The 27,129-nt window shown below is 35.5% G+C and overlaps 1 long non-coding RNA gene across 7 annotated transcripts in view; it reads left to right on the top strand.

Annotated features, from left to right (window-relative positions):
• Window positions 1-18,578, top strand: part of LOC117655539 (uncharacterized) — a 94,309-nt gene extending 75,731 nt beyond the window's left edge. For all 7 annotated transcript variants that reach the window (XR_004588706.2, XR_004588705.2, XR_004588708.2 and 4 more), the window contains 4 exons: window positions 9,549-9,648; window positions 11,045-11,201; window positions 11,310-11,503; window positions 16,746-18,578. This is a non-coding gene — a long non-coding RNA (uncharacterized LOC117655539). The remainder of the gene's footprint in view (window positions 1-9,548; window positions 9,649-11,044; window positions 11,202-11,309; window positions 11,504-16,745) is intronic.
• Window positions 18,579-27,129: the final 8,551 nt, after the last annotated feature.

Below are 27,129 nucleotides of genomic sequence, written 5' to 3'. Positions count from 1 at the left end.
TGTTAGGAAGACTTTCTGTAGGAAATGTCAACATGTCCTCCAACATTGTTTGCAGTCCACTTTATTCAGGTACTAACCATTAATGCCTGACCTTTTTCTTGCCTCAAAGCACACTATTACACATTGTTAAAAACTTCTCTATTCCTGCTGTGTTCCTTTACTTCAGAAGAGCCGGTTCTTCATGAGTTTATATAATATATTGCATTAGCAAGCAGATCGAATACACATACTTTCACTTTTGTTAATACAATGTCTATTCTTATTTTCATTTTCAACCTATCCCTTTATTATAACAGAATTCGTTGAAGAAAAGGTGGAAAACTAACCTATATACGCAGTGATATTTAAAAGAACCCTTAAAGGATTAAGTACAGCCCAAATTTTCAAGTGCTGTAAAACAGCAATTTATCCCCGAAAGTATATGAAATGTAATTGCTACTTTTAGAAGCTAATTTTTCTTCAATATTACAGCAAAGGGCAAACAGTTAAATTCATTTTCTATCTTGATCCCATTAATTAGCCCTCTCTAGAGGATGATGCAGTTTGTATTTTTTAAAAATATTCTTGTCACTTTTTTGTACATCTTTATTTTTTTCTATCTATTTAAAGGTAATTATTTAAAAGTACATATTTATTAAATTTATCTGATACCCACTCCTTTGATGATACTCAGTGGTTTACAAAACATACAGTGGAAAGAGTAAACAAAAATAATACGCACATGAAATCATTAAAAAGCTTGGATTAGGTAGGATAAATAATGCTCCTAGAGTTTATGGATTATTTATTTCCTACAAACAAGGATTCTTTCCTACCTTTTTTATATTTACCTTTTTTTTCTATTTTAAAACAAATATTGCTCTATTCATTTTTTAGTTATTAAAACAAGGCCACAGAAAACTTGAGGCCGTTATATATGGCAAAAATGATACAGGAAGTCTTGCTGTCATCTAGTGATTATCCAGATTCTTGCAGTCATATTCATTTTCAAAGTGAGCATCTCAATTTGCATCAATCACTTTTTCTTCTCTTTTGTTAAAGGAGGAAACAGGGCCCTCCATGATTTAAATGGAGAAAAGGAAAAAAAAAATAGCCAGACCTGTGTTTCTCTGTCCCTGTGAATTTTATTTTTCTTCTTGCCCACTTTCATTCTCTCTCCCTCCAACTTCACAAAAAGAGTGGAAGAGGGGAAAAGGGGGAAAGGGGAGAGCTATCAGTTTAGGATATTGTTAATTTATTTCTGCCTACATCAGAAAATTAGCATCAGAATACAGTAATTTATGGTACGAGTCACCTTGGTAGAAAGCAGCTTCCAATTTTCCAGCTATAAAAAACAGAAATAAAACTGGCAAACATGCATCATGGAAATATCAAAATGTTTGGCTGAATAAAGAAGTTTTCCCTTGGTGCCTGAGAGATATTAAGGGAGAATCAGAAGCCTCTTGGTTAAGTGTCTTAGGTTGTTTTATAAGGAATGATGGCAACTCGGGGGGAGATCAGGCTTTTATTACAGGAAGGGCTTTATTACATATTTATGTACAAACTATACAGGATTTTCTGCCTGAACACTAAGTTGTAGTGCTTAGTGTTGCTCTCCTTTATTATTTATGTCTGTTAACACCTTCTTGTTTCGTCTACAGCTTCAATCTAAAGGCATTTATTATATCCCCTCCTTCTCTCTCCTATTTCTTTCCCCAAAGTCACTTGCTTTACTTTTCTCAACAAGCATCTGAACCTGAGGTTAGTGGGTCTCAGTAGGCACAGCAGTTCCTCATCTTCTGTTGACAGGACACCATTTTGCTCTTTCAGCCTTCTTCTTTCTCCCAACCTCTTCTAGGAGAGGGATTTTCCTCTGGGAGAATGCAGGGACTATTTTTTTCTTTCTACCAGACATATCCAGATTCCCCTTCTTGATTTCACTCAGTTGCTTTCCAGGTCCTGGCCACCACAACCACCCTAACCCTTAATGGACTATTCTTTATGTTTGCTATTTCTCTTGTCTTTTCCTTCTTTTCCTTTCCCCCACTTTCCAGCCCCTTCACTGTAAGCTTCTCATTAAAAAGCAGCCCTCTTTCTAACCAACAGCTCTCCTATACTAAAGCTCTCATCTGTCCATATTCAATACTTCTCAGCATTATTCCACTGCACTTTTCTGGAAAATGCTAAAACGTGGCTAATGGCCTTGAGGAATAGCAGACTGACACTGGCTTGTCACAGGAAGCTTTCCTACCCAGGGTTCTGCAGCCTGAAAAGCTCTTTCTTTTATTGAAATTACTTTTGGGGGAGGGGACAAGGGACAAGGAAAAGAATGACATTCATCATCTGGATCTTAAATAGCAAGTATGTTAGGAGTATAACATAAGCATTGATTCAGGCATTAATTAGCATAATATTCCTGGGTATTTCTAGAAGATTTAGATATTATGATTTGCTATTTTTCCTGACATGTAGACTGCAGTAGCAAAGAAATGTATTAAAGCAATTAGAGCATTTGGACAGAGTAATTAAAGTGCTGGATTCTGATGACGTAGATTCATGTTGAACTACAGAACTCATGGATGATCTAGGTCTGTGTTGGCGAACCTATGGCATGTGTGCTGATAGTGGCACGCAGAGCCATTTTTCCGGGCATGCGAGCCGTCACCAAGCTCACCTGAAACTGCGCATGTGGGCGCGCCCCAGCTGGTGTTCAGGCTTCTGGTGTGCATGCGTGCAATTCAGGGGATCCAGCTGGTCTTCGGAGCTCTCCTACACATGTGTGCATATTTGTGCATGCACGTGAGATTGTGCGTGCATGTGCAGACAGCGTTTGCGCACATGCATTGTGTATGCGAAAGCTGTGCGCATGCACAGATGGTGCAGTTGCGCATGCAGCACACGGGGAGGAGCCACGCATTACCGCGGATGGCATGTGAGCTTGTGCAAGGCACGAAGCGCGTTCCTGTTCGGCACTCAGTAAGTAAAAGGTTCGCCACCACTGACCTAGGCTGTTATATTCCAATTTCCAACTCAGTCTGTCCCACACAGGATTTGCTGTTATGCTGATTAAGAGGGGACACCCTTATGTAAACTGCATTGCATACTCAAATGAAAGGTGAGTTTTAAATTAAAGGATGACTCAACCGCCTTGTCCATATTTGCCTGTGATTACTCCTCCCTGTAGCTATGTAGAGCTTACCAAGAGATACCACTGGCTTAGATAAGATTTATTGTACGGTTCTCATGTCCTTTCAGAGACTAGGATAGCATCAGATTAATGTTGCTGACAGGTGATTTGACAACACCAAAACAAATTTTAAATAAACAGCAGTGGTTCCTAGTGAATCATGTGATGGATCCATAATATTCTATCAAATATGTTCCCAATAAACTGTATTGAGTATGTTATCTGAAAACAATAGCTAGAGACAATAGCATGGTTGATGAAATCTGCATAAATTTACTATAGATAACTATACAACATATGTGATATTTTGTTGGACAATCTGGATAGGACGCTTGTTTAAATTTTCAGTATTATAAAATGAATATGAATGCATATACACATACATATAGTGTATTGTTTTGAAAGCAAGCCTTTAATTCTTCTTTTTTGTTGTTGTTGATATTTTATTTAAGATTTAAGACCTGAAATCTGAACTTCCATATTCAAGTGAAAAATGATTAGTGACCTTTTAGTCACATTTCATAACAATGCAGCAGATGAAGTCAGAACCTTGCTTTATAAAGTCTATTAAAAATATCTTGGAACAATTAAACAGTGAATACTGATTTTGTGTTACAATTGCAAGACAAATTCTTCTCAGTGAAAGAAAATCTTATATTAATTAATCTTCATCAAGGCTTATGGGGGTAATGCAATTTATGTGTACTAAATCTTACTTCGTTTAAATTATATCTAAACATAATACTTATGCATTGAATATATGTCACTGGATTTATTGAACTAGAATCATGTATAAATTAAAATACTTTTCTTTTAAAAAGGTCAAGTATACTTATTATATAGAATATATTAATGAAAGTGGCTATGTTAAAAACAGTGACATATGTAAATGAATCAGAAAATGCCAGGTTTCTATTTTTAAAATTCAAAGGTCCATCCCATTTATTTTAAAATTTCATACAGAGAAATAGTTATGCACGTGAATTTTACTTATATCTTAATCTTAAACTTATATCATTGAGTATATGTCATTTGTATTTTAAAACGATCTTTAATATTCACAGTATTTTCAAGGAAATTATAAAACTTCTGAAAAAATACGGCATGAGCTATTTTATCTATCTGCCATGTCTCATCTCTATCTTTCAATAGCAAGTCAATAAAAGTGATTAGAGCTGCCACCTCAGAATGCACACCCTTAAACCATATAGCCGTAATGCAGAAAAAGATTCCGCCCCCACCCCCCGATCTTTTCAAATTACATCCAAACTGTCTGGGGAACTTCTCAGTGACTAGAGGTAATACAGTTTAATCTTTTTCTCCTGCTGATAGGCCTCAATTTTAGCTCAGAAAATCTTTTCTTTTCTTTTTTCTTTTTCTTTTCCTTATCATAGCCTTGGTGCCTTTTTCATACTGCAATCCATGCATCTAATTTTGGTGTGTGTCTCTGTTTTTGTTTCTATATGCCTTTCAGATTTTGCTGGTCTGAAAGCTGCAACTATGAAACTTCCACTATTTATTCCACTCTCCTAAAAGTGATTTTAGCATGGGAAATTATGCTGGTATGCTTTTCTTTGGGGTGTGGAGACGCTTCTTGAATCTAAATGCTTTTAGATTTCATCTTCACCTTATATCACAGCTTTCACCAGCCTGCATGATTTATGCTTCACTTGCTTTCTTTCATTTTATACAATTCCTTTCATTCTGTAGTTCTGCCATTACACTTTCCAGAAAATTAAGAATTTTTCTTTAGTTACTATTTTGGGAGTTCAAATGTGATTGACACAATGCTTCGGTGTGTAAGTGAATCACCAAAAACGAGACACACAAATGGATGTTAGTCAAATTTCTTCTTTTTGTAAGAAAAATGAAATTAAATACAATTTACTAAATAGATCTACAGAAATTCAATGTAGACTTAAAAGACAATACAATTCTTTGTATTCTATATAGTAAATATTTTTGAATCTCAGTGTAGGAAAAGAGATCAATGAAAAAAAATAAGCCTTTAGATACTCCTCCATGTATATAACCAATGTCTGTTTGGATGCTTATCCAATTCAGTGCTGACATAATTTTCTTGAATCTTCTGAGTTAGATTGATACTTATTGTACATGTAATCTGTGGCTTCCAGTTATCCACAACTATAACTTAATCTGGACTCTTGGAATCCATGTTTATATTTTTGGAGGAAAAAAATCATGTATCTGCATATGTACTTCATCTAATATGAAAAGAATGCCATAATCTTCATTTCTCAAATTCATTGCCAAATATTCACTTTTTGAATTTTTAAACACATAACGTAATAAACATGAAAATGTATGTTATATGGAATGCAGATAAAAATGTGCACATTATATAGGTAAATGCATTTTATTATGGAAAAAATGCAGGAAAATAAATATAGATATTTCTGTGATCTTTCTTGCAAAGTATTTTAAACAGATGCAGAAACAATGTGGCAGACTTTGTAGTTGGCAAAATAAGTCAGACAAAAGCAGAACAACAAACTCTTCCATCCCTATCTTTGAAATTGAAGCACCAATAATATATTGGCCATAAATATAGCTACAATCCTGTCAAATATTTCAAAGATTTGAATTCAGTGTATCTCTTCATTCATAACTTTTGCAATTCCAACTTCATTGTGCTATTGCAGTCCTAGCTATGAAATCATAACACAAGCCAGACATAGTTTCGTACATTGTTTCCAGTATAACAGCTGTTCTCAAAGGATTGGAAATGAGGAAATCCAGGATTCTCTTAAAATGTAAATTTCATTCAGTGTTTCATTAAACTGTAAATCATGAAAAATGCATAACAAAGAAACAGTATCAGTATAACTGAATTTGTGACATTTGTAATTTTGGAAGAAAATGGATTGTTGGTAGGCTGAAACTCTGCTATATATGAATTATTTCCTTATATTTTATTATTATTATTATTATTATTATTATTATTATTATTATTATTATTATTATTATTATTATTATTATTATTTTATTTATATACTGCCCTTCTCCCGAAGGACTCGGGCGGTGTACAGCCAAGATTAAAAACATAAATATACAATATCATAGTTAAAATTAATTAAAATCATTAAATAGTTTTGGCCAAATTTTAAAAACCCAATATTAAAACCCAATTTAAAACCATTCAGTTAGACAGCCCCGCCTGTTGGAACAGTAGGGTCTTGAGGGCACAGCAATATATAGTTACTGCATGTGATAGAAAACTGGATCCAAATTGAGGAATTCAGAAAGACAGACATTATGTTCCCAATGATGGGCTCACAGTGTAAATTCATTGTATAACTTTGTTTGTTTTATTAATAAGATAAGTAAGATTGTATCAGATAAGATATAGCATTTTTCCAGTAGGCAATGCCATTCACATTTTGAGGTACTGAGGGTGCAAATGTCACCGTGTTTATTGAAGTTATTCTTCTCTTGCCCTACAAAAAAAGCAAACTTTCCTTGTATAAATAAGCTTTGATTTCCTACTGAATATTAATATTTTTCAAAAATAAACAGGAAGTGTCTGATTCAATTACAGTACAGTGATCTATAGATAAAATACATGGTGATGTTTTTTTCTTTATAGAATTGTCAAATTTATATTTTACCCCTTCTAACAAGCCAATCTGACAATTTTCAAATAATAATAACAAATCAGTATCATAAATGTACTATGATTTATTTATTTATTTATTTATTTCAATTTGTATACCGCCCTTCTCCTAGTGGACTCAGGGCGGTGAACAGCCAGAACTAAAACACATGCCAATACAAAATTTAAAATTATTAAAAGAATTACATAACTGGCCCAATTTAAAACAATTCAATTAAAACGCAATGACAATTTAAAACTAAAAAACTAAAAAACTAAAAAAGGGGGAAGGGGTTCATGCTAGCCCTGCTTGATGGAAAAGAAAAGTTTTCAGGGCACGGCGAAAGACCGGGAGATCCGATATCCTTCGTATCTCCGGGGTCAAATCGTTCCAGAGGGCAGGAGCTGCCACAGAGAAGGCCCTCCCCCTGGGGGTCACCAGCCGACATTGCCTGGCTGACGGCACCCTGAGGAGTCCCTCTCTGTAGGCACGTACTGGTCGGTGGGAGGCTATCAGCGGCAGAAGGCGGTCCTGCAAATTTGTGGCCTCCATGGCAATTATGAACCTGCCCCAAGTCATTGTTGGCCCAATGCATATTGGGAAGTTCAAAGTTAGATGTATCTTATTTCTAAGACAATTGAGAAATGATCTGGTTTTGGAGAGCATTTGTATCAATCCTTTGCTGTGGACAGATCACTTTCCAATTGTTTATTGTTTATCATTACCCTAAAGATACAGCCCAGACAAGTGATGAACCTGCCTGCAATCTAAAAGAAACATGGAGTTATCCCAAAGGGTCCAGTGGACATTTCAGCTGAGGCCTTAGATACAACCTGTAATAGACAGGTAGAGATTACCTTTACTTGGATTGCCCCATGCAGATTGAATCCCTCTCCATCAATCCCAGCAGACATCTTGGACTTCTGAAACCTCTGGGAGATGAAGTGTAGGAAGAGACACTTGGAGTACTATTGAAGAAAGATAAAAAATTAATCCAATTGAGTACAAATAAGAACCCATATTAGGTATTACATCACAGTAACAATGTTATTGTTGTTTAATGTTATGACTGTATTGCACCTGCCAACAGCTTCTGGCATTATTAAAAGTAACCCAAATCCTGTTGGGAAGGGACAGGTAGCAGGATCTTCTGTGAGGAATATTCTTACTATTTGTGAGATGAAGGTTATTCAGATTTGTTTGCAATTGGATTCTGACTTTTCAAGTCTAAATAAGCGGCCTGAAGCAAGATCTTGGGAATTTTCTGAGAGCTTTAATTTGTGACTCCTAAGGAAGTGGCTTAGGATTCTCCAGCTTGTTGACCTAGTGGCCTGTTAGATCATCCTTGTCCTAGATGATGAAAGCCACCTGGGGGATGACCTATGATTGGGTCTGTGGGGTGATGTTGGTTTCCTTAAGTGAGAAGGTGATTCCTTTGGTTTTCAGAGAGGGTGTGATATTTCTTTTCCTGGACCCAATGACTGTGAACAATTATTGTCCAAACTCCAGATTTCCCTTATTAGGGAAGATTATAAAGAAGATAGTCAGGCTTTAGTTCCAAAGATCCCTTTACGAAGCAGATTATCTTAATTAAAAGATTTATCTGGGTTTCAGGCTAAGATTTAGTATGGAGACAGCATTGGCCATGCTTGTTCATGATCTGTAATGAAGCTGGAATTAGATGGTACTGTAATGATACATTCATCCTGGTGCTCATTTTTTCAATTGCTTTCAATACTGACAGTCACAGTAATCCTTAGATCAGTTTCAGAGTTGGAAGTAGGAGGTCCCAGATTGTGGTAGTGGTCTTAATCTGTGGCCAGTTTCAATAGTGTTGACGGTGGGGAGAAATTGCAGCTGTAGCTACTTGCTTGTAGAGTGCTGCAAAATTCCATACTCTTTCTCCTTCTTAAGATCTACATAAAATGCTGGAAGAGATCATTCCTTAATTTGGAGTCAGGTACCATCAGTAAACATCTTGACCTTGGGCTGCCAAGTGACAGACACTGTTGAAGTCGTAGCCCAGTGCCTGGAGCCTGTACATATCTTGGAACTTAGACTTAAAATAGACTTATTTAGACTAAAATAGACTTAATTCCGAAAAGACCAGACTGCAACATTCACAATTTTTGGCTCAGAGGCATCTTTAGAAATAAATATTATACTTGAGATATGACTTTTCTTTACATTATTTTAGCTTCCTATTTTTTTATTTTAATTAAACGTATTTTTGAAAAACAAAAGCAAGACAGTGTAGGGTTCCCACAGAGAACCAAGATGGGGCTGCTGGGTTCATTGAAACTCATGGGCCCTTTTTGAGTACTTCAAACCCAGACTTTGCATTCAGACATACTTTCATCTACCGGTGTATGAAATAGTATCTTAAGAGATAGCCTGAGAAAAACCTCTTCCTTAAACCTAGTGATTTCTGTGTATTGTGAGTTAGAATGATAATCATAGTTTTGTACCATCATATTTGGAGAACATCTATTGTTCAGTCGTAGAAAACATAGTTCAAACTCCAGGGTTCAGTCCTTTGCAATTCTATTTAAAAGATTTCAGGACTACAGAAACATCTGCACAGGTTATCAGAGTTTATTTATAATAACGGTGAGTGTTACATTAAATTTAAAAAAGTGCTATACAGTCCACAGCAATCCTAACAAAAAAAGAAGAAGAAAGATTTTAGATATAAAAAGTGCAATATATCTTTGGTAAAGGTTTCCCCTATCCAGTTGTTTCTGACAGTACTTATCTTCATTTCTTAGCCAAGGGAACCAGCATTGTCTGAAAACACTTCTGTAGTCATATGGCCAGCTTGACTATATGCCGATGCGCATGGAATCCTGTTTTCTTCCCACCAAAATGGTACCTATTTATGTACTCTCATTTCCATGCTTTCAAATTGCTAGGTGAGCAGGAGCTGGTGCGAGGACTGGAGTTCACCCTATCGCATGTGTTTACGTCTTGAATCCTGGGCTGTCAGCTTTCCAAATGATAAGCTTAATGTTTTTAACTTCTAAGCCATTGCTCTACAGTACAAAACAACTTAAATCATGTTTTATTGACTAAGCTACATTTAACTAGATTCACATTATAATTTTATAAACCAGGATTGTAAAAAATGAATTCTATTTTTTCACCACCTCAGTAGAAAACAATGTCATTCATTCAGACATTGGCTTAAGGTTTTGTGTATGTACAATTTGCAAATATGTAAAGTCAAACATTTTGCCATTTTTCCAAGTATGATGTGATCAAGAAACTCCATATGGAATTATTATTTATTATACACTCCGCTAAAACATCTTGCACTCAGAAAAATAAACCAGCATCCTACTGCAGCATCCTATTAGCACTGTTATTACAGTGAATACATACCTTCAGCTAGAAAGCTAGAGATGCCACCTAATATTAGCACACAGAACCTAAAGAAGCATACTGTTTACAAATAATATTCTGACAATTTTCTTTTAAAAATGCAAGCTTTTTCTAAGTAATAGCTATAGTTACAGTATTACATCTTACTGTTTTTTGCTATGTATTTGTTTACAATGGTGCACTAAAACAGATGCAGGCAACAAACCCATTGTAAGAAACAGCTACTCTCATTAGAACAAGCAGAAAGACAAATCTGAATTTGAGTTAAAAAAATATTTTAGGATGCTGCTATAGTAAGGAGTCTGATTTTGCTCCAGTTCTTGTATTCATTTTGATCATTAAGTAATATATGTTCCAGCTAAGAAATGCACTCATCATTTGAAATGTCCTTGTAGTGTTTATAATCTGCATATATACACAGAGAGAAAGATTTTTAAAAACCTTAAAAATTTTGAAGGATTATTCATTACTTGCAGTTTCTGATATCTGCTCAATTTCTACAGTTATTTACTATGTAAAACACAAGGATAGTCATTGATATGCTGAATTCAAAATATGTGTATATTTCTATTTTTCCCACACACTAATACACAAACAGAGAACAGAACATACATTAGGAGAGAGACAATCCCTGACCAACTACTTAGAAAAACAGTACAATTCAGGCTAAGAAGAATTACTGTCTAGCGGATGCAATTTCTCTCTAGTTTAAACAGCAGCTGCGTTTTTGTAAAATCCTATGAATGTGGCAGACCTATCTAAAGGTAGAAGAAAAAGAATACCCCTTGTTTTGTAATAAGGGGATTTTCAATTTAAAAGCGAGAGAGGGCCTGTTGTGTGAAGTATGGTTATTACATTCATTGTATTCTGTCTCGCTCACTAGGAGGCTAATAATGAAGGAGTCAGTAAAAGAGCCAGTGTGCCATGAGAGTTATCTCATGGCCCCAGATGCTGGATAAGTTGAAGAAGGCAAAAATCACTTCTGGATGACATTCAGGTCTGAATGATGATTTGAAGAAGAAAAGACTATTATTTCCAAGGTAAACAGGCTGCTTCATCCATCAGCAGTATATAACGGTCTAAAATATGTTTACATACAGACTTAGAAAGTTCACTTTATCACAGATTTTTTTCTCTCTCTCTGACAGCTTCAGCAATATATTCCTGAAACAAAAGATCCACTTCAGACTCTGCCACACCTAAAAGGAAGCTTTGAAGAAATTGCCAGGCTCAAGTATGATGAGAGAATTACCCACAAAGCAGAAAATGAAAAAAAGGCACATAAATACTGTGGATACTTCTGTAAAGTGCCAAAGATCTGGTTCAAAAATGGTCTCACAAGGTGAATATTCTTAGAGGTTACTTGTGGCATTGAAATCCAACAATAGTTTTCTCTTTTAGGAGCTAAGAATTTAAGCATATTTACACCAGCATATTTCTAGACTAAAAGGCTGTCAGAACATTTGTCACTGTGTTGACAGGGAGATATCATCCTTATGCTGTTTTATGGCAATTAATTTAATATATGCAAATGTGCACAAGTAGCCCTCAGAAGGCTCTCAGAGTGAGAGACTTAATAAATGTGTGTGCCTATGTGAATGTGTGTATGTGTCTTTGTACATGTCTTTGCTTCTTTGTGGTAATGTTTGTGTTGTTTACAGACTACATTTTTCAAAAGGAGGCTTAGAGTTATATTGTAGTTTCAAGTTTTCCTAAAACAAGTGAAATACATAAGTGCGTATAAGTTGAGCTTTGAGACTGAATTTTAATCTTTAATACACGTGTAGCAAGAACATGTAAATGACATACCTGACAATATATTAAATCAGTTTTCAGTGAAGCCAGAAAATTGCACTGAGTTTTTTTCTACAAATGTTTTGTCCACATAATCAGAACAAGCTTTTTGACATCCTATTTGGAAGATACTATTTTTTATTTTTTGTGAAATATGCAGCCAATTCCTCCTTAATAAATAAAGGAGGCTGCTTTTTATGGTTAGTGTCCTATAGGTTTTTGTGTTCTCCTTTTCATTTCAGGCTGCAGTTGAGAGAAATAATTTCTTTCCTTCCCTTAAAAAAGGCTGACATTGCAGCGTAAAAGTATTGAAATAAAACTTTAACCAAGGGCTATATTTCTCAAATCGACCCCAAGAATGAAACAATTGAATTGCCTAAGATCCTATTTTTGGTTCGGAATTTTGTTTGGCCAAACTGAAGTACAAAACCCACAAAAGTTATCTCTTTTCCTTCTCTTGCCAAAGGAAAAAAAAGAAGTTTCTTGAATCTATCTAAGCCATGTAATATCACCATGCCAACCTAGGATTAATCTTTAAAAGAAGGAAACCCAAGCTGGAATGAGAACACTGGACAGTTCTTTTTCCTGCTGATTTCCATGAAAATGTTTAAAATGAGCTTAAGTCTCTTTATTGAAGTTCATGAATTTAGAAATACAGGAATTAGATTTGTTTCCTGACATTTTTTATGAATCTTATGACATTGTATTGTAAAATATGATTGATAATTTTTAAAAATAGTACCACTAACATAGATCTAACAGTGGGTTAACTTTCATAAACTACATAAGGTGCTTAAAATGAAATAAAAATAATATTTTAGAACATTAATATTTTAGACCATAATATAATCCAATATTATAAATAATTGGCTTATCAGGAATAAATGTTCCTCATCCAGCTCTTGCCCATCTAGCAGTTTGGAAAGAATGAAAATGCAATTAGATGAATAAGTACCATTATGGTGGGAAGGTAACAGCGTTCATATGCCTTAGGGTATAGTTATGTTGGCCACATGACCACAGAAACATCTTCGGACAACACTGGCTCCCTCAGCAAAGAAACAGAGATGAGTACTGCCCCCTACAGTAATACATGACTAGATGGGGGGAATCTTTACCTTTTTTTCAACCTTTATCCTATAAAACAAGGATGAAAAATTATGTTCCTTCCCTTGTATCTAATGCCATTGATCTGGTGGATTAGTAATTCAGCAGTTGCTAAAGAACTTCTGCTTTTAAAACATAATAGAATTGTAAAACAGCAGGATTTTGGAGAGCGAAATGGCAGGAACCTTGGAAAGCATCTAGCAACTAGCATTTAGTGCAGTAAGTTTGTGCAATAAGTTTGTAGTTTGTTATTAGCATCCCAAACAAAATAAAATAATATACAGAAAGATGAAGTCTTTGTCCATATTTAAAACATATTGAATATTTTTGGGAGTGCATTAATCTGGACCTAATCAGTGACTGCCAAAATGCAGTTGAATGAAAATGAAATAAGGTTTCATATGCAGTCTTTAAATCATTTGCATGTTTTATGCATGATAATTTAATTTATTTATGCACTACCTTTCATTTATGAATTTCCTGTTCTCACTTGTATTAATCATATTGTGCTAGACAAGAAATAGATTTGATAGGCAGCCAGAGAAGAGTAAGAAAACAATAAAATGGAGTAGATTTTCCATTGTAATTATTAACAACAATTAACAAGATAATTATTTTGCTAAGGTTAGTATCAGTTATTTTATTTAAAGTATTACAGATTCTTTGAAGCATTTTAGATATTCTTTAGCACATGCTGTATAGAAAGGTAAAAAGAAAATTATTTCCAATGATATTGAACGTAAGACCTTTTCTTTTCAATGAACATAAAGACCTATGTCATTGGACTATTAGCAGGAAAAACACATAGTAATTGATTCTTTGAAGTACTTTATTGTAGAATTTATGAAGTCATAGCTTGATTTTGAAAACAACAGCTTTATTTCTTTATTGTCCAGCAGGATAGGTAGGTGCTAGAATTTTCATGGATTTGGATATAGATGAAGGTGCCATGTGGTATGTTTGAAAGTAATATATTTTCATCTCAGCATTATCACTTCTGTGTAAATCAGAAGTGCTTTAGTTCATCTTTTTTGATTCCAAGTGTGTGAAATTTGAGCCAGCAAGACCATTGGTTATACTGACTGGCGATTTGAAAGCCATAGACAAAAGACATTTGGAGAGCTCCACATTGAGAAAAGCCTCTTTAGTGTATCTATAGGGTTGTTGTCTGAGTAGCACCCTCTGACTCAAATGTTTGAGTTGTTTGCAGTGTCCATTTAAGGAAACTAAACAGGAAAAAGTTTAGGATGCTTACAAGTTTCCAAGGATATGTTTGTAGTTGTTTTGTCTTTTGTATGTCTGTTCTAGTGCTATTTTTTTGTGGTGTCCTGTCTATTCAGTGAATTCAGTGGTTGTGTGTGGTGACTGTCCCCCTATCTGTTCAGTTAGCAATCTCTCTGAAGCCTAAATTGCTGTTAATTTGTGACAGAGCGCTTTTTAAACAACTGCAATATAGTTTTGAAATGTTGAATAATGTAGCATGAAATTCTCAGTTAGTTTGGAAATGATTGTGAAATCATGTGAAGAAAATCAGTATGGCATCTGATCAAGATAAATTCACTCTAGTGTTTTATGGCTTTTTATTCCTATGTGATAGTAATAAAGTCTCATGTAGGGATGGAAGCCATGAAATACATTGTGAAAAATCATCAACTAAGATGAGCCATCAGAATAGAATCATTATAGGACTAGAACTGCTAACGATGATTGAAAATGGAGTATTTGTTTTGTTGCCTTTTATGTTTGCACTGTTTCTTCATTGCTTCATTCTTAGAGTTGGAAAGATAGGGAAATAGTTTGTAATGAAATAATTCATTTTTAAGTCAGCATCAACGTTTCATATTTTAATACATATTTAATTTTGGTTATTAAAATGAACACTGTGCATGAAACACTGAATTATGTATTCTATTGATCAAATAAACCATTAATGGTATTTATCAGGTCCAGGTTTCTTTACTCCCATACTCCGGAAATGATCCTGAACTGAAGCAACAATTCCATCATGGTGTATTGACATGATTTTTCCCCCAAATTAATACTCTGCTCTTTCTGACATTATATTTATTCTGGGAAGCAGTGGTTTGGGAACAGTAGAACAATTGCATAGGAAGTAAAGTGCAGCTACTTCATTATGCTTGCACTTCTTTGAACGCATGATTTGAATGACATTTGAAATAACTATTCCACAATTTCTCCAACATTGCTGAAATCATGCTTGGACAGATTATTAAAAGAGGATATCTTACATGTTCCTTATCATATGCTCAATGCAAACGATATCATAATATATGTGATATATGTGATTCTGTTTCTAGATACTGACTAGGATACATTTAGATACAGTAATCCGTCTTGTTACAAGTATAGAACCCACCTCCCCACCTTTTTTACATCTACTTTTTGTCATACCTACAGAAACTATAGGACTGAATTTGAAAAGCGTCTCCATCTCCTATTGTTTCCCGCAATTAAAAAACTCACCAATTTTATTTCCACATGTCTTTCCATAGTCGATTGTTTTGATTAATTGAATATCCTGAATTGAAATATGTTTTGTATTGCATAACACAAAACAGTTTAGAATCAAATCTTATAATTATTAACATAATATTTTCTGAGAGGTATGTATCACCTTGATTTCAATGAGACCTACTCCTTAGTTAGGACATTTAAAATGGGAGCCTGAATATATGTACATATTTATATTCACATTCTTTATATATAACAGCATAGTTGACCCAGTGTGCTGCTGTATTACAGGATCTTGGTACCTGTGTGTGTGGATGTGTGTGTGTGGTGATGATGATGATGATAGTAATGAGGGTCATATACTGATTATATTGCTAATAGTAATGAGGTGTTAATAATAACATATGTGCTGATGAGGTTACCTAGTTTGGGTAATGAAATATCTGCAAGAAAAGAACCAAACTTAGAAAGTTCCAAGGAACCCTCATTTTAAAACTCTGAGCTACAAATATTTTTCTTTATTGGATGATAGTAATCTTTTCCTAATGCAAATCCAACTCCTATAGTGCTATTTTTCATAGAAAAGAAAGTATTCTGAGTATTCCTTATCATTTCTCTTCTGAATAAATGTTCTGTAGCTTTAGGACCATAATTTTGATTGGGAAAAGGCTTATTTTGTTATGAAGAAAGAATACTAGAGCCCAATTAAGTGCATCTCCCAACAGTTTCCTATTTAGTTTCAAATAAGTTTTTCTAAGGTGAATATATTTAATGAAACAAAATGAAACAAATTCTTTATTAAACTACCGGTAGAACAATTCCTTGAAGTGAAACATATGAACAATATACTGCTATTTTCATGTGTGCATATTAGAAATGAGGAAAAGGGACATAATTCACAATAATTGTAAATCTGTTTAGAAGTGTGGCTGTAAGTCTTTTAGGACTAAAGTGCCCTAATGCTGTCACTTGCTGTGATGCAAAAGTGACTTTATAACCAATTGTCTCTATTCCAGTTACACAATAGTGGAAATTAAGCAGCCATTATCCTTTCTGTTTCGACAGCCAAAGTATGATTCAGAGGAATAGGAAGATTTTAGCATAGAGGAATGCAAGTATTTTCATGAATAAATAATGGAAGCTTCTCCGTCTCAGCTTACTTGTGGATATTCTCAAATTCTTTTTTCTTCTTTTCTCTCTCTTTAATTTAGATCCATTGACTCTCAACAAAACCTGAGACGGAATTGCTCCAGTTAAGTGAACTAGGTATCAAATTACAGATGAACTAACTGTCTACTTTTGTCAATATTAAGAGTTATGCTGCACAATATTCAAGGACACATCTTTACTTCACCATGTTGCCTTTCATCTTTGAAGCTGTTTAATTCATCTGAAGATAAAGATACCATGCAGCTTATATGCTATGAAAGTTATTTCTCGAATGCGTAACAGAAAATCACCACCACAAGACGTTTTGTGGCCATCCGCTAATTTATTACTTTTTATAGTTGCATAGAATGATGGGAGGAACCAGGACGAGTCTTTCCATTAGACTGATTGATCTGATCATTTCAGGTGATGGTGAGGAAGGATAAGGCATTGCTCCAAAGCCAAACTCATTTGTTTACCTGGTTTATCTACCAGCCAGCAGCACACTGGCACTTCTCGCTAACAGGTTCCTCCCACACTCTCTGCTAAGGTCAGTGTCTTGTTCTAGAATGACAAACTAGGCAGTGATATTCCTTTCATCCTTTTCCAGGCTGAAATTCCTTGTTCCGAATACTTCTCAATGAGGCATTGAGAGCTAGGTATAAAGCAGCACAGATGACTAGTTTCCACTGTGCCTTGTTCTGAACACTTGGCAAATGTCTGCTTGACCTTACCCTGCCACAGTTAAGAACTATAGATTATTATATATATTAATATTAATAATAGTATATTACTATTATATTTTAGTACGGACTCTACTGAAATAAGAGCCATTTTTCATTTTCTTCTCTTTTCCTTATAACATCTGTGCATATAGTTAAAATTTCTTCTGTGTGGTTTAGAACAGAATTTGCAACTATGATAGTTTATCAGGAGATATTCTTTGGAAGTGCTCTAAGGATGTGCATGCCTTCAAAAGGAAATTAGTTGAAAAGGCTTAAATTTCAACATTGGATCATGAGTATAACTTATCGTGCAGATTGTTTGTTTGAACTGCATAAGTGTAAGCCAGGAACACCAGTAAGTGAAATACAGCAGTACATTTTGTTCTGTGAATAGCAGGTATAACAAGGAATCGTGCTTTATAGCACTCTTCACTTGTTATTTAATATCCTAGTGAATTACAATAATTTATGACCATGGAACTTAGCTGTGCAATGACCTTGAAGGACTGAGAGAATGCGAGGAATGTTCTTTTTGAAGAAATAAATACAAATGCAAAGCCTTCAACCCTTCCTATATTCAAGAAGTGCAAGGATTTTTAATTTGGCCAAGCTGTATGAAATAATATATTTTGAAAAAAATGTTTTAAAATTATAGGTAAAGGTAAAGGTTCCCCTTGCACATATGTGCTAGTCGTTCCCGACTCTAGGGGGCGGTGCTCATCTCCATTTCAAAGCTGAAGAGCCAGTGCTGTCCAAAGACATCTCCATGGTCATGTGGCCGACATGACTAAATGCCAAATGCGCATGGAACGCATTCTTTATAATTTTTAAAATTATAAAGAATGCCCAAATTACCACAATTACTATAAGCTGTTGTAAATTGATATTATAGGTATTATTCCAATTAAGAAAACATATTTAATATGTACAACTTGTTATTGAAAAAAATGCATAATATTCAAAGCCTAGATCCCTCTCTCATGAGCCAGGTTTTAAAGCTCAGATTGTTTTTCAGTTTTCTAAATTCTCTTCTCTAAAATACTGTCTGTTCTCTTATTTATTTAATAAATACAACTATTGTTGACTTTTGAATTGTAAACTATTTTCTCCCGTTATCTTTAATTATGTAATAATTTATAACTTTGAAATAAATGTATTTTTATGGAATCCAGCCAGTGTATTTTTACAATAAATAATATTTCTATTAAATACAAACAATGTATTGCTGTTAAGCTTAATTATATAAGCAGAACTTTGTGAGGTAGGCAATACCAAAGGTATCTATAGAAAACCATTCCTCTGACTTTCTCCTGACATCTCTCAGCCAGAAGATGATGAACTCAAGCGTAAAGTGACTTACCTAGCCATTAATACGAATATACATTAATATTAATATAATATTTATATTATGTTCTTCTGCAAGTTACACAAGTTTGCCCTATTCAAGGGACTAATATTATTTTATACTCTACTCAAATACATTTATTGAAATGTGGTGTCTGTGAGATATAAAAAAGGTTGCATATTCAATAGGCACATATTCCTCTTCCTTTTATGCCTTCAAAGACAGCAGGTAGGAGACTGAGAAGAAAAATGCAACCGGCAATGATACTAGGAAAGTGCCAGTCAGTTCGTCCAGTTGAAGCAACCATTGCAAAAGAGGACAGTTAGAGCAAAAGCTGACTTGGGACCAACAGTAGAGGAAGAGGTGGTAGAGCAGTTGTTCCTCAATCATACCCTTCTCCCTTCTGCATTGCCCTTCAGTTATATTCTCACTTCAATCCTATTATTAAACATTCAAGTAGGTATAGTCACTTCCGTGAAGATCTTTATTCAATAATCTGTAGTAGATCTGATGCTTAAAATGAAAGTGGAATATTCAGTCAGAGATTCTTCCAGTTTGGGGAGGTGGGGGAGAGAATTGAAGAAGAATATGAGGAAAAATGACAAAATTATGTGATATTTATTTATTTTATTCATTCATTCATTCATTCATTCATTCATTCATCCATCCATCCATCCATCCATCCATCCATCCATCCATTCTGTATTTTACAAATAAGGCAAAATATCTAACACACCTTCCTCCTCCTATTTTCCCCACTACAACAACCCTGTGAGGTAGGTAGGGCTGAGAAAGTGTGACTGACCAATACCAGACAGATGGCTTTCATGGCTAAGGCAGAAATTGAAATGGTTTCCTGTTTTCTAGCCCAACCCTAAGCCTAATCCTTGTTTTAGCCACTAGACCAAACTGCCTTTATTTTTATACTTGATTTTTTTGTGAAAACTTCCACATAGTTTTAGGAATTATATTAAAGATTTCTAGAAGTGTTATCACCATTTGACTAGTTTGTGTCTAGAGATAAAAAGTCTTAACCTGATATTTGCTAATGCCATGAAATAACTATTGCACATGTCCTCTCAACTTGTTTTTAAAGTATATGACTGAAAGTTGGAATAACAGTCTTTTCAGTCACTCACACTAGTTTGGGTTGTGAAGTAACTTGGATGTACATTTGAACCCTTGAGCTTTGCTTTCTTTAAATTTTACAAATACTCCACTGTTGGGGTTTTCTTCTGCGATTGTAGAAAGATCACTTGAAAGCCTGAAAGAAAGCAGTTGGGGTTCAACAGATGGCAAAGATTCAATGCAATTTGACAGATTACTTCTACTGTAAGATATTGTTTCTCACTGCTGCAGCTCTGCTTCAAGAGATTCCACACAATAAGAAAACTGATTAAAGAAATGTTCTGTACCAAGGAGCTGTCAAGCCATAAACTTACACACATTATGAATATGTGTAATAATACTTCATTTTAACACTTTCTCGGAAATTAATTAAAGGAATCCTTAAGAAGCACCTGGTTTGTATGGTTACATTTAATCCATTCCTCCTGTTATATTTAAATTGCTATTTAGTGGCATTTTTAGAGATATCCTGAGGACTGCAATCAAGGTTTTCAGGGACTTCACGCAATCTCAAATTCTATACCTCCACTACCCTATTGTGGCATAAAAAGTAGTGCATATGATTCCTGCTTTGCCACTTTCAGATATAAGTATGGAAACAAGTGTTTACAAGTTAGATAAATCATTTTTTCTCTCTTAATGAACCAACCTTTTTTTTTTTTGATCGGAACTATGAAGGAGAAAACCACATCCCACCAAGATTGGAAACACAACTATCATTTATAAACAGGGAACAAACCCCACACTCAGTAATAATAGAGTTACCTAGTTGGGTACTGAAATGTCTGCAAGCAAAAAACCAATGTCAGAGAGCACCAAGGACTCCACAGTATCATAAAGTGACTAACAGAAGTAGATCAAGTATTGTCTTGAAGAAGGCCTATTAAATGGATTATTTTCATTCCACCTTCCTAGAATTAGGCTCAACACTAATGCCTGGTCATCAGATATTTAGCAATCATGGTCTTAGACTGTTGCTGCTTAGTACCAGAACAGCCTTTAATAGGGTATTCATTATCCACAATTTTGTCATGGATGGCAGCGTCAATCTGGAATGTATTAAAACACAGATGGGCATGGACAGGTGGTGAAAATCCTTTCTCAGAAATGTCTCCACCAGGATTTGAAGTACACATGAATTGTGGCCCAGAACTAGAGTGTGGGAGTGGTTATTATCTTGGAAGCTCTTGGTGCTTCTAAAGATGCTTGATGAAAGACCTTGCTTTTGAAATTGGGTTCTATGGAACAGATGGGATTGCTGCTATTTCCTTCTGTGTAGCAGTTGAGTTGCTTAACTTTGTGGCTGGGTTGAAAGTGAAACTTCTCAGACTGGGTCCTGGAAGGTTTCAGTCTGCCTTCTTGGTTATAGAGTCTGGAGCAGCTTGGAAATTCATTACTATCTTGGCAATGTGGACCTAATGATTGAGAACTTAATACAATAGGAGTCATATGTTGGGTGTGGACTTTGTCTTGGATAAAGGACAATGTGATATGGGAATGAAGTGTGTTATTTGTCCCTTGTCAAAGCCATATCACTCTAAAATGTTCTGTACTGCTTCTCCTTCAGGGACGACTTATTTGTTTGGTCCATCCCTTTGCCTGATGAACCATACTCAGTTTCAGAGGGTGCTTGGAGAAGTATATGAGGAATCTGTTGCATACCTGGACTGAGGCCTTAGTTATAAATTACAAAGTTATATTAGTTATATAGAGATTATATTAATCCATTTCAGGTTTCAGGTCTGAAACATCATTGATTGGGATGTCTGTGTATCCTGGCCTTTCTTAATTTCATAGCAGCTTTCAATATCACCAATGATGGCATTCATTTGGAGTGGCCCAGGCAGTTAGATGTAGAAGGCACAATGTTTCAATGTGTTTCTTCTCCTGGGACCTTTTCTAGTCAGTGATGGATAGAGATCTAGCCCTCAAACTTTGCTTTGCAGGATACCTCATGATTTCATGTTTACTTTCCTCCCATTAATATATTCAGCCATTTTCCCCAGAAGCCCCAAAATATATGTGTTTTTGATCTCAGGAACTTTAAAAGCCAGCCCTGCTATGGAAAATTAGTCTCTGCAAACATAAAATGCATGAATTTGGGAATGCTGCAGTCAGCATCTATAAAAATTAGGGAATCCTGCTTCTGTTGAAGAGTGAAGCCTCTCTCAGGTATCCAAATTTATCTTTTTTTATTTTTACATCAATAGTTATGCAGAAAAGGAACCATGAAGTGATTGCAATCATGACACATACTTATTACAGTAAGATTAGTGTCATTGTTTAACTTTCAAATTATAAAATTTAATACATGCTTAGTTATCATTGGTAGATCTGCTGTGGTGGTGCAGTGGAACCATGATGGCACAGTAGTTAGAATGCAGTACTGCAGGCTACTGCTGACTGCCAACTGCCAGCAGTTTGGCAGTTTGAGTCTCACCGGCTCAAGGTTGACTCAGCCTTCCATCCTTCTGAGGTTGGTAAAATGAGGACCCAGACTGTTGGGTGCAATATGCTGACTCTGTAAACAGCATAGAGAGGGCTGTAAAGCACTGTGAAGTGGTATATAAGTCCAAGTGCTATTGCTATTGCTATCATTGGAAGATCTGCTTCCAAATCAAAGTTTTAAGGGTATTATTATTATTATTATTATTATTATTATTATTATTATTATTATTATTATTATTATATTTTGTTTACATAATTATTTACAATGTTAATACACACACACATACATACATATAAAGGAATTACTGTGTCTTAAATACGATTTCCCGATGTTGCCATACAAAGTATGAAGGAGATTACATCTGAAAGGCAAACCTTTTTTATCTACATCACTCAATAATGATGGAAGAATTGAGCCATATGAACATTTCTAACTAAAATGTTTTTAACACTTGATTGCTGGCATTTTCTAAACAAATGAATGCTTGAATGGATATATGTGTATGCCTATAATATCCGGAAGGCTAATCACAATCTTTAACTTCAATTTTCTATGGTCCACTGTTGTCAATGGGAAAAGAAAATGACTTGATGCTTAGTATTTATGTAGACAACTTAATGGTCCAGGGGAGAAGGTTCCAGCTGGTATTTGGAGGTCATTGGTTTTCACCATTTTGACACTGATGCATCTTTGGAATACATTGAATGAAATGTAATGTACAGGTAATGAAAAGCAGTTGGAGTACGTATAATTGTAGAATTCCGATTGGTAAAAACAGACAATGAAGACAAAGCTACATCTAATGATTCAGCCTACATAATGTGATCTTGGGATAACCTAAAAGTTCAATTCTCCAATATGATATATTTACTACATCCATGTATAGCAAGAGCAAAGAAAGTACCAAACATTAAGAGTATTCTTAAAACTGAAATGCAAATGTTAGGGCCATCAAGATCTTATCAATGGATAGGCATTTTCAAATAATGGAAAGGAGAATAGTTACATAGTTTTATGAGTATGAAGACTATTCTTTTCCTTCTTGCTTTAACTCTGCCTAGATCATGCTATAAACCACGATTCACAAAAATGTTAATTTGAACTACTTTTTAAAGAATGTACTTCTTTTTAGAATAACAGAGTTGGAAGGGACCTTGGAGGTCTTCTAGTCCAACCCCCTGCTTGGGCAGGAAACCCTACACCACTTCAGACAAATGGTTATCCAACATTTTCTTAAAAACTTCCAGTGTTGAAACATTCACAACTTCTGGAGGCAAATTGTTCCACTGATTAATTGTTGTAACTGTCAGGAAATTTCTCCATAGTTGTAAGTTGCTTCTCTCCCTGATTAGTTTCCACCCATTGCTTCTTGTCCTACCCTCAGGTGCTTTCGAGAATAGCTTGACTCCCTCTTCTTTGTGGCAGCCCCTGAGATATTGGAACACTGCTATCATGTCTCCCCTAATCAGTGGTGGGTTCGGGCCAGTTCGGGTGAAGCGGTTGTTAAATTGCTGGTCGCCCCACCCTGCCCCTTCCAAGAGTCACCACGTGCCCCGTTTTGGCTTCCAGGTAAGTGCAGGGAACCCTACTAGATCCAAAATAGGGCGGTGTGTGTGTTGTGCTGTGCCCCCCCCATGACCCATTTTTGCTCCCAGGGGGCTGCAGGGAGGCCTACTAGGCCCAAAACAGGGCATGGGTGTTGCGGTGCAGCCCCCCGCATCCCATTTTTGTTCCCAGGAGGCTGCAGGGAGGCTAACTAGGCCCAAAATAGGGCAGGGGGGGTGGCATTCCCCTTCCCCGGGGCCCATTTTTGCTCCCAGGGGAATGTAGGAGGCCGAGTGCTGTCTGTCACACCCCCTGGCCATGTCCACCCAGCTGATCATTAGGGCAGAGAAACAATTGTTAAATTGTTTGAACCCACCACTGCCCCTAAACCTTCTTTTCATTAAACTACACATACTCAGTTCCTGCAACCATTCTTCATATGTTTTAGCTTCCAGTCCCCTAATCATCTTTGTTACTCTTCTCTGCACTCTTTCTAGAGTCTCAACATTTTTTTACATCATGGTGACCAAAACTGAATGCAGTATTCCAAGCGTGGCCCTACCAAAGCATTATAAAGTGGTATTAACACTTCATGTGATCTTTATTCTATCTCTTTGTTTATACAACCTAGAACTGTGTTGGCTTTTTTGGCAGCTGCTGCACACTGCTGGCTCATATCTAAATGGTTGTCCACTAGACTCCAAGATCCCTCTCACAGTTACTACTATTGAGCAAGGTACCTCATATACTGTACCTGTGCATTTTGTTTTTCTTGCCTAAATGTAGAACCTTACTTTTTTCACCATTGAATTTCATTTTGTTAGATAGCGCCCAATGTTCAAGTCTGTCAAGATCCTTCTGTGTCTTAAGCCTATCTTCTGGAATGTTGGTTCTTCCTGCCAGCTTGGTGTCATCTGCAAATTGGATGAGTTCCCCATCTATCCCCTCGTCCAAGTCATTGATGAAGATGTTGAAGAGTACTGGGCCTAAAACAGAGCCTGGGGGTACTCCATTGCATACTTCCCTCCATGTAGATGCAGTTCCATTGAGGACTACACCTTGAGTGTGGTTAGTCATCCAGTTACAAATCCATCTGGTGGTGATGCTGTCTAACCTACATTTTTCTACTTTATCTAGTAGTATATGGTCTACTTTATTAAATGTTTTACTGAAGTCCAAGAAAATTATATCGACAGTATTCCTCTGGTCCACTAATTTTGTCACTTTGTCAAAGAATGCAATAAGATTAGTCTGGTATGATCTGTTTTTGACAAACCCATATTGGCTTTTGATTATTACTTCTAGGTGTTCGCTGATTCATTGCTTGATTTATCTTTTCCAGAATCTTCTCTGGTATTGAGGTCAGGCTAATAGGTCTATAGTTTCCTGGATCTATTTTTTCCCTTTTTTGAAGATGCGAACAACATCAGCTCTTTTCCAGTCGTCTGGCAGTTTCCCAGTGCTCCAGGATCTTTGAAAGATATAGTTCAGTGGTTCTGAGATCTTGTCTGCCAGTTCCTTCAGAATCTTGGGGTGTAATTCATCTGGTCCTGGTGATTTGAACTCGTCTAGGGTAGACAGAAACTTACCATTTTCTTCTCTATTTTAACTTGTGTTCCTAATCTGTTTTTTGTGATGCTGTTTTTGATAGGTTGGACTGTTTTTTCCTTTGTGTAAAGACAGATGAAAAAAACGAGTTAAGTAGTTCTGCTTTCTCCCTGTTGCTTGTCACCTTCTTGCCACTTTCTCCCAGCAATGGACCAATTGTTTTCTTGATTTTTTTCTTTTTAACATGTTTACTCTAAGAGAGAAACAATGCATATAATGAGTCAATAGAATTTATGACTCTAGTTTCTGTCTTATTAACTCATATGTCCAAATATGTCCAGAAATCTTTCTGCTTCCCTCTTTATCAATTCCATGTGCTTATCCCATGTAAGCTCTAAAGTTAGAAGTGAAATAGCTAAAACATTCTCTTCCTTGTCACTGTATCAAAAGGAAAAGGAAAGGAAAGGACAAAAAGACAATACAAACAGCACAAGTCAACAATATATCACTGCAAATCATTTACTGTCTCATAATTATTTTCGTCAACCCCATGAATGTAAACTTCACCATTCTTGATAGATGCCAAATGCTGGGATATGCATAATCAAAGAATATAAACATTTTTAAAATACATTATTTATATTCATATTTTCAGTCTTGTGGATTTAAGACCCGAATATAGCAAATTATGAAACAAGTCTGGGTCACATAAGTTAATGTTTCTGAACGTCATTTCTAATACCAAGGAAATGGTAACCAACTATTATTAATGTCCAAAAATACTGGAAATTGTTGGTTTGATTGTTATTTTAATATTGAAGGAGATTAATGCTTATGCTTCTCATTGCAAATAAGTATTAAAGTTATGCAGCTCTTTGGAAATAATTCAAACTGATATTTCACAATGCATGGGGGAACAAGCATAACATCTCTTTAAAGCTGCATTATTTTTTTTCCTCAGTGTGAAACAATACAAAGAATGAGCAGTACAAAGAGTGAAGTCAAAGTAATTGGATCTCAGCTGAAGCCCTATGACACAAAGGCATAGGCATAATAGTAGGATTAACCTTCAGCGAGGAATGTAAATTTATGCCTCAATATGAGGTACAGCTGTAAGTCCAATAGTGTAAGCAAGGGCTATTTTAAAGAGCATTTTCTTTGCAGTCTTTACAGTTTTGAACTAAGTTCAAATTTGGCAAGCAAAGGTAATTTTAGTAAAAAATAATTCAGCCATTCTCAATGATTTATCATCTATGTAATGATACTTTGTGTAACTTGCCTAACTTGCTACTTAGAGGTGCTCAAGAGACACGTTAAAAGTTTTTAAAATAATGACCTGTCATTAATTCTACAGAAACACTTCCCTTCCAGCAGAGCACCGGCAAAGAGAAATTTAAATGCCAAGTCGACAAACATTATTTATATTTAAAAGTCTTCTCTTTCAAATTAAGCATTTATGCCCTTGAAATCCTTTCTAGTGTGCTATTTTTTCTCAAATTCTGCTGTCTATTTGTTGCTCAGGAAATGAGAAATTGCTACCACTATGTAGATCAATCAAAGAACTGGGAATGCTGCACCAGTCATTATACAACTCATTCAGACCAAAGCAACACTGGCATTAAAAGGCTAATAGAACTGCAAGAGAGGACCATAGGTCACTTTATTTGATCATCAATCCATTAGCATCTTATAAATTACCAAATTCA

Source organism: Pantherophis guttatus, chromosome 7 (assembly GCF_059756535.1).
Source record: "Pantherophis guttatus breed Tessera chromosome 7, ASM5975653v1, whole genome shotgun sequence".
NCBI lineage: Eukaryota > Metazoa > Chordata > Lepidosauria > Squamata > Colubridae > Pantherophis > Pantherophis guttatus.
Note: the sequence above shows the minus strand (reverse complement) of the source record. Positions and strands in the feature narration are given on the sequence as shown.